The 17,084-nt window shown below is 44.5% G+C and overlaps 1 protein-coding gene across 1 annotated transcript in view; it reads left to right on the forward strand.

The window, feature by feature from the left end:
- The first annotated feature begins 1,256 nt into the window (after window positions 1-1,256).
- DTNBP1 (dystrobrevin binding protein 1) overlaps window positions 1,257-17,084 on the forward strand; it is a 458,894-nt gene continuing 443,066 nt past the window's right edge. Inside the window, exon 1 of the mRNA XM_069218782.1 lies at window positions 1,257-1,462. The gene's annotated coding sequence lies outside the window, so the exon portion shown is untranslated. The remainder of the gene's footprint in view (window positions 1,463-17,084) is intronic.

Below are 17,084 nucleotides of genomic sequence, written 5' to 3' on the forward strand. Positions count from 1 at the left end.
CACCCCCTCTACACATGCACATGCACACCCCCAGGCACGCACACAACACCCCCCCCCCCCCCCCATCCCCGTCCCCAACGGACGATCACCTTACCTGGTCCGGTGATCCTCAGGGAGGGAACGGCATCCATGGGGGCTGCTCCGCCGCCAGCACCCCATCACCAGAACACCGCCACGCCGAATCCTGGGTTGTGATTCGGTGGGCGGTGTTCTGATGACGTGGCAGTGGAGGTGGATCAGCCTCCACTTCACCGCCGACCGCCAGTATGGCTGCTGGCGGCTCTCCATCCGAAAAAGGGCAGAGGGCTGCCAGCAGTCATAATACGCTGTGCGGAAAACCGCCTGCACTGGCGGCCTTCAGCACGGCGGTACCTCGGCAGTCTTGAAAAAAGACTGCTGAGGTCCAAATGAGGCCCTATATGACTTAAAGAATGAACCACATTCTATAATGCACAATTAGATCATTTGGACACCAGACGGGTAATGCATTGATCTCACCTGGGTTGAGCGCAGTACTGTATTCAAACAACAGTTAGTAGTGACCAATCTGTTCCTTTGCTTAACTACATATCATTTAATTCAGCACTGGGCAAATATGTCATGCATAGTGTGGCACACAAGGTATGTAACATTCATAATTATTAGGCAGGTGACAACATAGCGCCTCACTGTGCATCTACCACGGTAAACGCAGTAGGAGAAAGTCTCCCTGAGTGCGCCTCTTTTAGGAACAAATAACCGTGACAACAGAGTAGAATTAAAACGTGTTTAAAGAACTGGAGTGCTATCATTACATGAATGTGCAAGGCAGCCATCACCGGTCGCCATACTGTTGGCAAACAACCTTTGTTATCTGCTTTCGTGTGCGAGCCATGGTCGCAGCCTGTAGGAAGGGGCGCTGCGCTCGTGAAAAGAAATGAGATGATCCAGGCTTGCTGCGAAGTAAGCGTTTATTCTTCACGAAGAGGAAGCCCACGACGCATCGTCCGACTCTCGGAACAACGGCTGTCACAAACCGTCCTTCAAGTTCCAGAACCAGATCACTACGCCAATGACCGCATGTTCCATAAATAAACATAAAGGTAAGACAATAGTCATAACACTATGTAGGCGGGTGTCGTCCACCTCGCCTACCGACGCGCGGACATGGCGCCGGCCGCGCACCTCCTCCGTCTCCGACCCGCGTCGCCATGGAGACGCGTGGGTGCGGAACTCCCTTTCGGCACCGGACTTCCGGGTTGCCGCGTCGGGAGGAGAAAAGACGGCACAAAAGGGAGACGCCGAAGAGGAAGAGGGGTCGACGGGCGAAGGAGACGAGCCGCAGGAAACACGGGAGCCAGAAGAGAAAACAGCCGAGACGAGTGCCGAGGAGGGGAAGCCCAGCCAAACCGTTCGAGCCGAGGAGAGACCGCGAGGAAGAGAGAGACCCTGGCACGACCCAGGAGGGTCGTGGCTAAACAAGGTACGGGCCATATTGAAGGGGCATCAACACTAAAGGGGAAAAGGGCAGGGGAAGGAAGAAAAGGAGCTCGGGGAGGGCAGGAAGGGAACCAGGCAGGTTATTTGGGTGTCAGGGACTTGGGAACCACGGACCACCTTCCCATCCTATCACCAGCCTAAAATAGCCACACTAATAACCCGCTTTCCTCCTTTGCCTATTTTATATACCCTCCGTTAACACACTATCTCCTATAGTTCCTTCCCACTTAACCCCTGTACTAACAGATTAGAGATAACAAACTACAGTCCTACTTACCTGGACATATCCTCTTATTTCACGAGAACCTACGGGAACCAAGAAGAAACTACCTGGAGATCGCCACCTAAAGGAGAGAAGAAAACACATTGGAGACTCATACCAGTTACCCAAACCGGCAACAGACGACCTCCGAAGAAAAACTAAGAAGGAGTACAGCCAGTATTAGTACAACAACCATAATAAAAAAAAAAAAATGGTATTTCCGCCCTTATAGGGCCTAAAAATCAGAGTTCGCGTCCTCTGTGCCACTGAGCCCCGCCCAAACACTAATAGTCATAACACTACATTACACTAATAGTCATAACACTACATTCATAACACTACATTACCTCCTTCCCTTGAAAAGAGAAAAAAAACACAATACTAAGCAAGAACAAAATCATTAAACTTGGATGGCAACTTAACAGTTCTTAAACTACGAGTGGTCACACGTTTTGATGAGGAATCAGCAAAATCCAAAATTGGATCACTAACTGTATTATGCTGTGGAACAAATTCATTTGTAGAGTCAACATCATTATGTGTAACACAAGGAAAGGACCCGCCTGGAGAAGCAGGTGTGCTACACATCTGTTCACCATTAAGTAAAGAAGTTTGCTCAGAATCTTGAGTTTTCTGATTCCCAACCTCAGTAGATAACATGAACTTTCACCATTCTTAACGTGATGCATGTCATTAAAAATGTGTACTTCTTCAGGAGCAACATGAATAACATTTCTCTTGTTCCACCAACCTTTCATTTCTAATAAAACAGATGTTTTCGTGACCTTAACAATTTTAGAAGGTAAATAATACTTATATTCTCCTTTGCAAACCCTAAATGGCTTTTTGATTAAAACCCAATCATTCACACAAAAGTCAATAATCTTAAAAAATTTCTTGAGATCATAGTCATCTTTCTGTTTCAATTGCTTAAGTGCACTCTATTCCTTTAAGAAGAAGAATCCTCTGAATTTGATATACCCTGTACTAGGCCAAACATCCATTTTGGTACAAGTTTATTCCTGGGTTCTCTACCATTGAGTAACCTGAAAGGAGTGACCCCAGTAGTAGTAGGAGGGGTGGTTAAGTACCCCCACAATTTCTCCTGTAAGAATTCTGCAACATCAGAATTAGAAGATAAGCCAGTCTGAATACCGTCTTTAAAAATACGATTGACCCTTTCCAGTAAACCGTTCGAAGATGGGCTGTGTAACGCTACTTTTTGATGTTTAATATCATGTAGACTCAAAAAATCTCTGACTTTGTTAAATACAAAATGTGTACCATTGTTGGTGACCCCGGTATTAACTGTGCCTTCTAACCTGAAAAATGTGCTTAAAAACGCGATCACAACATCAGAATCAGCACAAGGTGCAAACACATAATATATCCACTTTGAAAAGTAATCAATTACAACTAATAGGTACCTCTGATCCCTAGGCAAAAGATGAAAGGTTCCAGAGAAATCCAAAGCTATTTTTTCCCAAGGTTTTTCTGGAAGTGGAACAGGGTGAAGTGGTTTAGTGACAGATTTCCATTGTTTTTTCTGAGACAATACATTCAGGACACTTATTAACAAATCCTCCCACTTCTCTGTCTAAGCCAGGCCACCAATAAGACAATTTCAACTTTTTGACAGTCGCTGATATTCCCAGGTGACCTTCATGTGCAATACTAATGATTTTATCTCTAAGTGCAATAGGTGGAACCACAAGATCACCTCTCAAACAAATATTATTTTCACAGGATAATTCCCTGGCGACCTGTGCAAAACACCTTAACTCATTAGATACTTTTTTCTCAGGTGGCCATTTAGTCTTCAAGAAAACTAAAACTTTAGACAACACCTCATCCTTAGCCGTAGATGTCAACCAGTCTTGTTCTGTAATATGGCTATCAGAAACAGCTACAACATCCATTAAAGCTACTACACATTCTTGTTCAGAATCTGTTTCCTTTGAAAAATCATAAGGCAATGGTAAACGGAACAAACAATCAGCACGAAAGTTCTTCCCACCTTGTATGTATTTCTTGACCAAATTATACTTTTGTAGTTTAGACAACAAACAAACTAAACCTGCTGACGCTTTACCTAAACCATTTCCATTCAATAGGAATACAAGAGGTTTGTGATCTGTGTATAAATCACAAGTGGTTCCCCATATGTAAGTTTTGAACTTCTGAACACCCCATACACAGGCAAGATCTTCCCTCTCAATGGTACAATAGTGAGATTCAGCTTCAGACAAGGTTTTCGAACCAAAAGCCACACTATGTTCGTGACCTTCAACCCATTTTCCAAAAACATAATTGCTTTTCAAACTGGCATCAACCATAATGAATGGTTTTCCTAACAGGTCAAAAGCCTGTAACGCAGGAGCATTAATGACTAAATTCTTCACTTTACTAAAAACAATGTTTAAATCATCAGACCATTCAATTTTTTTGCCTTCTTGAGAAGAGATCTCAAAGGCTGTACCTCCATAGCATAACCAGGAATGATCCTGGCATAAAGCTCACAAAGCCCCAAAAATTATCCTAAATCGTCTTTATCAGTGGGCGGACTTGCATTTTTCACTGCATCCAAATTGCTGAATTTAGGTTTAATGCCCTGCGCGGAAATGATGTGACCCAAATATTCAACTTCAGTTACCATTATTTTGCATTTATTGGATTTAACAGTGAAACCTTTGTCTCTCAGAATGTTTAAAACCTTAACCAGAATATCAAAGTGTTCACGCTGTGTCTCTGTGTGAATTAAAATATCATCCTGAAATGCCTGAACTTTCGGAAAATTACAGAATAACTCATCCACGAGTTTTTGAAAAAACACTTGCCGCAGAAGCAAGCCCAAAAGGCAAGCGCAAATATTTGAAAGCTCCAAAAGGAGTTATAAAGGTAGTTAAATGCTGAGATTCCTCAGATAAAGAAACTTGATGGTAAGCAGAATGAAGGTCAATAGTTGAAAACATTTTTGAGCGCCCAAGATATGTGATCATCTCCTGAATATGTGGAAGAGGGTGGCAATCAACTATGATATTTTGATTACCAGATCTCAAATCCACACATAATCTTAAATCTCCATTAGTTTTCTTTGAGATCACAATGGGAGAAACCCACTCAGTTGAATCAGTGGGAGTAATAATGCCCTCATCTTGCAATTTATCTAACAACTTTTTCTAAATCTGTTCTGACACTTAACAGGACTGGCCTAACTTTGTGCACGACAGGAATAGCATTTTTTTAAACTTAATTGCGTGTTCAATCCCTCATACAGTACCCACTTTATTTATGAAAATTTCAGGGAACAAAGTGACTAAATGTTCCATAACGTCGTTAGACATATTGACATTGGCAATATGATCTTCCAAAACAAAATTTGGTACACCTCCCAAAACGACAGGATCATCATGGCCCGGCTGAAGAATAATGCCAAGACGGGCCAAATCCTTCCATCCAATAATGTCTCGCCTTTTGACTGCAACATAAACTTTCGTAAAGATGGACCTCACCAAACACTGCAAATTGGACCAAAAATACCCTAGGAGATCTATATCATGGCCACCAAATGCCTCGGGATTTACGTCCTGGGCATGTAGACTGATATGTTCATGCCAGTGTTTGAAAAAAGTATGATCAGCCAAAATAGTGATGGGAGCCCCTGAATCAGCTAAGACAGAAATGTTCCTATCTTGAATAGTCACATTACAAATAGCAGCTTTGATTACTTTTTCAGGTTTGTTACAAGACAGTTAACAAAACATTAGAAAACTGAACAGAACATTGTGCAGTGTCCTCGGACAGATTCACATTGCTGATCTTCACCTTGTTTGAAACACTTTTGTTACTATTCTGTGCCAAACAAACATTTTGAAAGTGGGCAACTTTTTGACAAAAATTGCACCTTTTTCCATTCGCAGGACATGAACTATCATTTCCTAGATGCATTTTAGAACCACAACGGAAACACATCCGTGAATGCTTACTTTGCTGACCATGAACAATTTTATCTTGTTTAACATGTCTCATACTACCTACAGAACAAACTAGTTCATCATTAAAGACACAATCTAATGTAGCATTTTGATTAGCTAGAACCTTGGATGTAGTAACAGATCTTTCTATTCCTTTAGCCAAATTAATACTTCCTCTAGAGTTGGATTACTCTAAGCTAAAAGTCTTTGTTGAATTTTTTTATGGAAGCAATAAAAAACAAATTGATCACATATGTAGATATCAACATTGGGCCCAAATTCACATTTAGAGGCTAAAACTCGTAGATTAGCTACAAACTCTTCAACCGTCTCATCACTTGACTGCTTACACATTGCAAAATTGAATCTCTCTAATAATACGCTAGTCATTAGAAAATTGTTTCTTCAGCCTTTCTTTTCCTTCAAAATAAGCGTTCCACGACTAATCACCACTCCCAGGTGGAGGAATCACTGGTAGGGCATCAAAAACACGTTGACCAGCCACACCAAGCTGATTAAAAAGTAAAGCTATTTTTCTCTGAGGAGAAAAGTCATTAGCATCAATTGCCGTTAGATAGTTTTAAAAAATGCGCAGCCATTCAGACCATTTGATTTCAGGCTTCCCAGCCTTCTGCAAAAATGGAGGAGGTTGAATAATACCTTGATTGGTAGCCATTTAGAATGAACAGCTAAAGGAGAACCCAAAAGTTTTGCTTAACACAATAACATGAAATGTCATAAAGGCTGCTGAAGAAAAAATTACAGTTGAAAGGAAGTAACCATGACAACGTAGTAATTACCAGGAACGCGTTTGCCTATATCACCAAGGCAACGCTGTGGTCTTGGTCATCTGCATCGTTAGGCCTTCAAAATTGGCTTCCGAACTGCTGGATAAGCATTTGACGCGTTACGGTGCCAAAGCAACGTCTCATAGACTCACAAAATGGTTGCTGGAGTTTCCACACAGCGTTGCCTTAGTTACCAAGGAACGCGTGTGCCAATAACTCACAATATGGCTGCTGTTGTTCCGAAGAAGCGTTGCCTACGTTACCAAGACAACGCGCATCAACAGTGTCCAAAACGCAGACCAATACGCCTAAAAATCCTTGCCTATGTGAATCAGGAGTCAGAGTCAGAGTCAAAGAAGACTGTAGGTGGCAGTTGCCGACAACCTCAGGGCTCAAGGAGGCTGTAGAAGACGGCTGTTGACAGCAGGGGCAAGCTACGGAGACAACAGGCTGTCTGTGGGCTCCTCCTCTGGTGGCACAGCAGCAAGCCCCCCACTCCTGGTTCCAAAAATTGTAACAAGGGGTGCTGTGCTCGAGGAAAGAAATGAGATGATCCAGGCTTGCTGCGAAGTAAGCGTTTATTCTTCATGAGGAGGAAACCCACGACCACGATGCAACGTCCGGCTCTCGGAACAACCGCCGGCACAAACCGTCCTTCAAGTTCCAGAACCAGATCACTACGACAATGACCGCACGTTCCATAAATAAACATAAAGGTAAGACAATAGTCATAACACTAATAGTCATAACACTACATTACACTAATAGTCATAACACTACATTCATAAAACTACACAGCCTTTGTTGTCTGCTGACAGGCGCCATTAACAGCGTTCTTCTGGAAAGCTTGATGACTGAGGAATTGGCAGGATACAAACCCATGACCTTCACCTCACTCTCATGAGCAAATACAAACATATAATACTTTGCCACAGGTCGAGGGACTCGAACCCTTGCATTAGAGGGGTTTCAGACTTAAATGGCACATAACCTTGCCTCTGAGCAAAAGCTCCTGGTTACAAACGTGTTTCTGTTACCAGACTTATCACAGGTCCTCCATTGACCAACCTCGGAAGGACGGAAGACAGAGATGGCCTTGGTAGAATTCAAATTTACCAACTTTCTTAGAAGTGAGTGATTAACTCACTGAGCCATCCTGCTGGCTATTAGCACTTTAACTTCTTATGCTGAAATGAAGTGCATAAGTTATGGGAAGGTATAGTTGATATTGACTCCCGCAGTGGGATTCGAATCCCGTCCTGCAGGTGATATGCACGGCGATCAGCAAGTGTCTGCAGCGCTGAGCTATAGCTCTGAGCAAAACTGTACTGGGTCAATTTAAATTAGGTCTGGCATAGGACACTTTGATAGCTGTAGCTACTGTGATTCCCTAACAGTTGTACATCCTCCATTGACACATCTCCTCCCAAGGGACCTCCAAGCAGCTGCTCTGTGCCTATCTAGCTCGCCCGTCAAACAAACCCCACACTTCTGTAGGCAGTCATTGATTGTTCTGGGCAGCACTATTGCTTAAGCATCTCCTCTGTTTTGGAGGCCCATTAATGTGCACCCTAGCAGTGGGATTGCAAAATTTGCACTTCAAATGCCATCTCAGCCCCAGAAAGGGCTATTTTTTGGCCAGTCGGCAGCGTGACATTAAAGCACAGCCAGACCGGGTGTCGACAGTCTGCAAAACCAAAGGCAGCCAGAGACGCCCTATTTTAGAGCACCATGTACTGAGGACATAGGGCTTCTGTCAATCTGCTCTATGAGCTGTCATAAAGCCAGCCCCCGTGTACCTCAACAAAAGGACTCTTCCGCCCGAACTTCTAGTGTGAGACCTGCCCAGTCCGGATATCTTCCTGAGATTTAGCTACCCTCAGGCCACTCATCAGTTGTGTTGAGAGTATCCTGCGCCTTGAGAACGACCATCTGGCTCCAGGTGCTTGTGTGCATGTGTAACCCTGGCCCATCACTCCTTCATGGGCCCGCAGTTCTGACTGCAGGTGCCTGTATGGTGGGTCAGGTGCATTGCCGGAGTTGCAGCTGCCCATGATGCTCCCGCAATCGTCTTTGCTGACATGTCTGCCATTTTCAAAGCCTCTTGTGATGAGCAGTTTAGAGAGGAGTGGGTTCCTTCTCTACTTGGCGTAATCGGCAGACGAAGATCGCAGCGACAATCAACTTCTCCGGACGGTGATGTCTAAAGTAGATCTTGTTGGGGGGGGGGGTGTCCTGCACTCCCCTTTCGACCTTGCAGGCTTCCGGTGTACTGTTACCTTGCCGGTACAAATACCATTGACCAATTTCTGTGTTTAATTTTCGTAGGCTTGTGGCCTCCCGCAGCTTGCCGGTCCTGCCCTTGGGAGGTGTAATTCACGTGTCCCAAACTCTGCTGACCGGCCTGCGACCACACTGACTTGAGGCCTTGCCACAGGCACACGTAAAGCAAGTGGCATGTGAGGCAAACAGTGATCCGATCTCAAGAGTCTGTTCTGTGGACCGGGTGGAGTGCTGATGGTTTGGACATATGTTGGTGTGGGCCTTTGGCGCAGGTATCAGAGTCCCAGACCCACTTGCAGTAAACCTAGGGACATGTTTATGTAGTTTTCACGCAGCGCAGCAAGCCACCTTGCTATGCTGCGTGAAAGGGTATAGGGCAGGAATGTGCCATATTTAACATAGTACAACGCATTCTTGTTATTTCCTTGTGCTGGTGGCCTTTTGGATGTTTAGCACCAGTGCAGACACCCATGCACCATGGTGCAGGTGTGCCTGTGTTACAGACAGCATTGTTTTTGTGCAAGAAGGAGGACCTTCCTGCACAAAACAATCCGCTGAGCCATTTTCCTCTTTCTATGTGTGCTGTAGACTGCAGCACACATAGAAAAAGGGAAAAAACAAGGAAAAATAAAGATATTTCTTCTTGTTATGTATCCCCTGGGGAGCTGTAGCATTTTCGTGCAATCCGAGGTTTATCAGTGTTGGTAAATCTGGGGATGCATCAAAAACCATGGATGGATGGGTGGGAACACCCATGCTCCACCCATGGAATGCCTTCTTGGGGCAGAATAATGCAACACAGCAATTTGCGCTTGGTTGCGTTACTCTGGATTTATCAAGCCATGCAGGGACACACAAGGTAGCATTGCATCCCTTGATAAATCTGACTTGGGTTTTGCACCCCTTGCATGGCACAAGGGCAACACAAAACCTTCATAAACATGCCCCCTAGTGAGAGAGACCAGGCAGGGAGGAGCTGTGTTTGCATGTTGTACATATTTTGGTGTTGGCGAAAACAAACTGAGGTATTGCCATTGAACAGATTAGTACGTGACCATCAGATGGGGCTGAGATTGTGAGATATTCGGTAAGCAAATTTCAGCGTAGGCTTATGATTATGTTGGTTAGGCTTTGCTTCAGAGTTCACTCTAAAATCTTTGAACCTCCAGGGAAATACTGCTACCCTTCTACAACAACACAGCAGATACTTTTTGAGGAAGGCTGACGGATTTATCTACACTCACCCTTCGCAGATATCCCACTTTATAAATGGAGGTCAGGATTTTTGTGGCACCTTCAGGCACATCATATTTGTATGGGCTTCTCACACTTTCGTATGGAGTTCATTCAGCCTCCGGAGGACAGGCTGGCATCCATGCTGAAGCTGTTCTGTGTTCAAGTAAACGTCCTGCGAGGCTGCTGCCAGGCTGCCCTGATCTACAATTTTAAATGGTGTGATGCGAACTCTTACACAAGTTATTGATTTGTGTGAATGGACGATGTCCATTGTGCACTAATAACTAACCTATTATGTAAAGAATAGGACAAGACAGGGCTTTTTGCACTTCGTAACTCTCTTCCCTCCCTAGTATAGTCCAATGGAAGTGGGAGGCAAGGGAGTAGCTAGAACATTAAATAACACCCTACTTTGAACCAAAGCTCTGATGGCACCAAGCAAGCGAAGCAAGTAAGTCCTACCCTCCTTTTTTAAAGAGCTTCCTTGTCTCTTCAATACAATTATCTATCCATTCATCTTTTCAAGTTCCTTCAACCCGCCAATATACACTACTACTTCACCTTTACATTCTGTGTCCATGCATTCTTTCATCCATCATTCAATCTTTCCCCATTCCATCCACTGGTCACCCCATTTATCCATCCGTTCACACATCCATCGTCTACACATGCATCCATCAATCATTCAATCAATCAGTGTTCTTGTATAGCGTGGCTAATCACCAGTTAGGGTCTCAAGGCGCTAGGGGAGGGTAGTTGCAGCTCAGTCGAAGAGCCAGGTCTTGAGGTTCTTATTGAACTAAGGCAGTGAGGGTGATTGCCTGAGATGTAGTGGAAGAGCGTTCCAGGTCAGCGCAGTGAGGTAAGAGAAGATCTTCCTCCTGCTGAGTTCTTGCAGATCCTTGGGGTGGTGTCAGGTCCAGTTTGGCAGAGCAGAGGTGTCTGGTGGGCGTGTAGAAGGACAGGTGGTGGTTGAGGTATGCAGGTCCGATGTTGTGGGGGGCCTTGCAGGCGTGCATGAGGAGTTTGAAGGTGATTCTTTTGTTGATCTGGAGCCAGTGAAGGTCTCTCAGGTGAGCAGTGATGTGGCTGCATTGGGGGTGTCCAGGATGAGTCTGGCCAAGGTGTCCTGGATTCTCTGCAGTTTCTTTTGGCATTTTTGGGTGGTGCCGGCATAGAGTGTGTTGCTGTAGTCTAACTTGCTGCTGATGAGCGCCTAGGTGACTGTTCTCCTGGACTCAGTGGGGATCCATTTGAAAATCTTTTGGAGCAGGTGGAGATTGTGGAAACAGGAGGATGAGGCGGCTTTGATTTGGTGGTTCATTGAGAGCGAGGAGTCAAGGATGATGCAGAGGTTGCATGAGTGGTTAATGGATGAAGGGAGGGTTCTGATCGCGAGGGGCACTAGGAGTCATCCCAGTTGGAGGTGGTGGAAGCCAGGATGAGGACCTCAGTTTTGTCAGAGTTGAGCCGACATTGCACCCCCCCGCAGGCAGCAACTAAAACTGCTGATCCCAATGGGCATGGGCAATCATTTCATGTGTTTCCCTGCCCATTTCAATGTGGGCAGGGAAAGAGATGAAAAGTCGGCTCCCAGCGGCTCCTGCCTGTAGGAAGCTGGCTTTTATGTGGTGTATGAAAGTAGAGGTACACCAAGCAAAAAGTCCAGGCAACCCTTATTGGTTTACAGGGGCTTGCTTTATGATTCCCAAGTGCTGTATTTGTGGTAGCGTGATCAAGCAGCTTAGGCTTATCAGGGCGGAGTGTTGAGCATTTGTTGTACACACACAGTCAAGAAATGAGACACACACTCAAAAAGAAATCAGAGACAAATTTAGAAAAACAAGAGAGATTTTTATATATATTTTGACACCTAGATCATCGATATTGGGCAAGTACTTTAGGTTTTATAGGTTTTTTACAGGTAAAACAGTAGAAAATCACAGCTGTCAGATTTGAGGCAGGAGGCTTGAACATGGTAATGTTATCCTATGGGAGAAGCATACACTGTACTGAGATACTTTTGAACAGTTTTCAGGGATCTTCCCTTGACCTTAAGTGGCTAAGGTCCAAGAAATCAACAGCAGTTCGGTTTTACCTGCCCTAGTGTTTCTGGGCGCAGAGGTGCTGGTCGCATTGGTTATATAGGTAGCATTGAACGCTACATGATACAGTCAATGGAGAAGTACCTACAAAAGAAAAAGGCTGCAGCTGGGGACTGAGGTATCAGTCCGGCAGAACCCACTGGGGGGCTCAGCTTTTGAAGGTCTCTGGAGCTCAAAGACACAGTCATTTGAGGTGGACACGGGCTCGGGTGCAGTGGTGATATGCCTGATGGGTCGTTCAAGTCAGAAGCTCTCACTCTCACGGTCTAGCTAGACTTATTTGTAATTTGTAGCATGTTTGTTTTGGCTTGTAAACTCTTGCATATTGATTAAACTGCAGGGAGCATTTGTAATTGTTTTAAACCCTCTGTTAGGAGCATATCAGATCAGCTTTTAACTTGTTGCTAGGGGCATTCTAAATTGCATTATCCTACATTACTTTTCGCATTGCACTTTACTCACTTTTGCTCTCCTCTTACACATTTCTTTGGGGGACAATCACAGAGCCTGTACGAATGTGCACTTATTTTTATTATTATTTGCAACCTCTTCTAAGGTCTTTTTCTCCCTGATAGCCTTCTCGCTGAGGACGCGGGAAAAGTATGTTAGCGGTGCAGCGCTTACTCTGCCCAATGCGTCCAACTCCCCATAAAAATAGGGACATTGTGCAGATGCACAGCGGGCGTGCCATCAGCATGCCAAAGACAACCCTGTCTGCACTTGTCTGTGCCCAGCGTCACAACCCTTGGTCACATTTCCATACAGAATTTCTCCAGAGAGCAGCTTCTACAACTTAATCATCCAGGTAGGAGCACCTTGTGCAGCAAGTTTGATTTTTGCGATGAGTTGGAACGCCATTAATGTGTAAAGTGTCACTTACTATACAGTCCTAAGTCACTCGCTAAACCTACTATACCCAATTTCAAGGTTATGACCATGCTACCACTACTTCTGCCAGCATTACCAACATTAACTGCGCCTGATAAACACTCATTAAGTAATCAAGCATAAATACAAACTCTTTGAAATTCTTGATGCCTATTCGCCAGTGATTGTTTTTCTCACTGAGACTTGGGTAGATGAAGCCATTGGTCCAGATTTTGCGGCTACTGCCCCAGCGAGCTATGCTATCTATCGACATTACTGTGTCTCCAACTGGGGTGGCAGGCTACTGATATTCTATTGCAAGCATCTGGAGATTACATGCAAGCCAGTAACTGAATTGAATTGTGAAGCACTCATTTTTACATGTAGACTCACTAACAATTATGTTTTTAATGGACTTCTTCTTTACAGACTGCTGGGCCATGAGTACCTTTCTTAAAGTTGGTGGATGACCTTTTTGAATTCTGTACGTCATTCTCAAACTTCACCATTTTAGGTGATTTTAATTTTCATATTGAAAATTCTACCAATAAAAAGATGGAACGACTTATCAACATCCTCAGCTGCTCTGACTAAAATCAATTCATAAATACTGACACACACTTAGCAGGTTACGATCTGGGTGGTAATTTACAACTGAACATAACACTCCCACTTACTTGGTCAGATCACTATTTTATCAGGTTTGCTTTAAAACTCCCTCCCTTTTAGTGACCACAACTACAAAAGCTATTAAATATCATGCATGGAACAAAAGTTAACAAAAATTAACTCATTACTATTTTAGACACCTCACAACCCTTTTTGGTAAATGATCCTGACCTTCACTCAGTTGGCTGTTCTAATGGAATTAACCAAGCAGTCATGAAGCTGGCCCCTACACATTGTTTTTAGAAATTACAGAACTCAACTGCCCAAACTTCCAAGAACCATAAAAAACAGCTTTATTCGTTTTTCATGTTGAAAGAAGAAGTGATCATACTAATAGGAATTACTAAGTCGGTAGCTCCTTCCGACCCCTTACCCCCCAAATCTCGATGAAATAGCAGATACGGTAGCAGGTCCTCTTACTAACCTTCTGAACAGCATTTTGCTCTAAGGTCAATTTCCTAAGATCTGGAAAAAGACATCTATACGTCCACTGTTAAAGAAACCTTCTCTTGACACTTATGAAGACATGGTGAAACAATGGGGCTGACCCCCTGGACTCTTGATGTCCTCCTTCAGGCCAACCCAATGGACCCGATGGTCAGCAAAATGGTGAACCAGGCAGATGTAGTCTGTGCCCGTAGATGAAGGGAGATGGCTCCTCCTCCTTGAGGGAGATGCTGCTTGGTTGGTGGGGTACTAGACAGACCTCCAAGGGTTTGAGGAGGCTAGCCAGTGGCATGGAGGGTTGTTTCTTGCAATTGTCAGAAGAGCAGCAGCCAGGCAGGGTTTGGCACCAATTTTGGTGCTGGTCCACAGTTCTTGCATTGTTGGCTTGGTCCTTCTTCTGTTCGCAGGTAGACACCTCTGCATTCCTGGTATCAGGGGGACTCCTAAGTACTGAATTTAGGGGCTCCTGGGGGTGTAGGATTATAGCCAATAGGCTACTTACCACTTGTGTGACTACAATCCTTATATGACCACTTCCTCTGAAGAGTGGGAAATTTATTGAGCCAGAGTTCTTAGTTCTAGCAAAAATAAAATGGTGGAACCCTTGCTTGAGTGTACACTTCAAGTAGCCCACCTTAGGGGTGTAACTCGGCTATGAGTGAAACACGCCTCCTGAATAACTTATTTTCCACCTGCTCTGCTGCCAAATGGACCTCAGGGTGGGGGGTGGTGTTCCATAGGACAGGGGGAAGCTGGGGTTGCATCTCAATTGGTGTAGGGTCTTTGAGGCTCCTGGCCCTGATATGCTAAAGAGCTAGCCATCCTGCTGGAGGACGTGTGATCACCTTTCTCAGGGGCAGGTATTGTTTCTAGCCTCTGAGAGCGCAGGCTCCTACCTGCCAGGGGCATAAACTTGTCTGTGGTCGGGACCAGTCTGCCAGCACACTAGGAAACATAGGTTTTCAGGGAGCACCTCTAAGGTGCCCTCTGGGTGCATGTCATAATAAATCTGATACTGGCAATTGTACAGATTTATTAAGATGAGGTGTTTGATCCCAATCACCATTAGTTTCAGTGCAGTCATTATGTAACTGGATCACTCGTGATGACCAGTGTACAGCCCATGTCTTTCAAATGGCTGCCTGATCACCTGCAATATCTAGCAATGGAACTAGACATCACAGGGGCCTATCTTCTCTTGCAGATAGGCCCTCACATGTAGAATAATGCACCCTGCCTTAGGGCTCTAAGGCCTGCGGCTGTGGGGTGACTTACATATAGTACAAGCAGCGTAGTGGACATTGCACATAGGGTGTGTGCAATGTCGTGTTTTCGAAATAGTTTGCACCACTTCACACATCCCGCAGTGGTAGTCTGCATGTGTTTTTGTGGGTCCCTTAGGGTGGCATAATAAATACTGCAGCCCTTAGGGACCCTCTTTAGTACCCTTCCCCTTCTTATCAGGGGTACCAATTTGCTAGGGAGTTAAAGGAGCGCTAAAGTCCTTGCCAATTGGGTTACAATTGTCATTTGTCTCATTTTAGTAAAAGAGCTCTGGCACTGAGGCTCTGGTTAGCAGGGACCCAGTGCACTTTCAGTAAAAAAAAAGCATCAGTACAAGAGCAAAAGTTGGGGTTGACCAGGGGAAAAAGAGCTCTCTCCTACACCGCCTACTGGGAGCCGACTTAGTGTTTGCTTTTGCTTGGTTGGAACTTTGAAATTGCTTCCCCTAAAGCGAGAGCAAACACAGGTTTCTCCGCACGCACCAGTGTGGGTGGGTAAACCACTATGTCCTGGGGGAGAGCACCCAGGGAATGGGGTCCCCGGAGCCATAATCGACCTGGGAAGTGGGGCCAAATGTGCCCACACCACTATGATATAATAAATTAAATTCCTTTGGGACCTGGCCCATCTGGGGGGGAGGGCAAAAAAAGCAAGCGTGGGTAACCGCGGTTGTGTTTTTAAAAAAAATATTTGTAGAGGGTCCAAGGATCCTCTGCGGATTCGTGGCAAAAAGCATTTTTGGCCCCCACCCCCAGGCCTAGGGATCAGGATATTCCTACCCTGCCCCCCTTGTGGGGTTTTTTGCATTTTTTCTTGGGGCTCAGTTGAGTCTGAGTCCCCAAACGGCTGCCACCACTTCCTAGTTGAAGTGGTGTCAGCCAATTAGATCCCATTTTGAGATCTGTCAGCTTTGCAGACCCTCTGTGTCACTAGATATATATAAATCTTTTTTTCTTTAATAACTCAAAAACTCCTAGATGGATTTACACCAAATCACAAAAAGAATTTTTTCTGGACCAAAAGGTAGCTTTCTACAAAATTTGGTGTAATACATTTCAGCGGTTCGTGCTATAGTCGTGTCTAAACTCCCTAGGGAAATTGCATGGGGAAAACTTAACTTTGGTCCTCCCTTTTTCACGGACCCCACTTGACAAATCAAACCCAAAACTTTCCAGATAGCAGCTGAAGTGAGTCGCAAACTAGTTTTGAAACTAGTTGTGAAAATTTTGTGAAGATTCGTTAAACGGCCCCAAAGTTATTAGCAAAACAAAAAATACTTTTCCTATGGAAATTAATACACATTTAAACATTTTCCAGTAGTCCCACTAGTCCACTGGTTTGGGTAGACTCACACCGGCACAGTGCCAGGATACTCTCCCGGTTGATAGTGCACTCTACAAATCTACATGACATAACATAACATAAAATAACAGGACATGACCATGACCATGAAATGACATGACATGACATTACATAATATAACTGCTAAACCTGTCAGCTTTAGAGTATTCTTCTCCCAAGCAGTTTTGCCTACTCCCTTCAATTTGCTGAAATTTGTTTTTGTTGGCTTTGGAACGCTCTGCACCTAACCACTGCTAATCAATGCTAAAGTGCTTGTACACACTAATTAAAACATGGTAAAATTGGCATTCACCTGATTAGCAAATTTAATTTACTTATAATTCCCTAG

Source organism: Pleurodeles waltl, chromosome 2_1 (genome assembly GCF_031143425.1).
Source record: "Pleurodeles waltl isolate 20211129_DDA chromosome 2_1, aPleWal1.hap1.20221129, whole genome shotgun sequence".
Lineage (NCBI taxonomy): Eukaryota > Metazoa > Chordata > Amphibia > Caudata > Salamandridae > Pleurodeles > Pleurodeles waltl.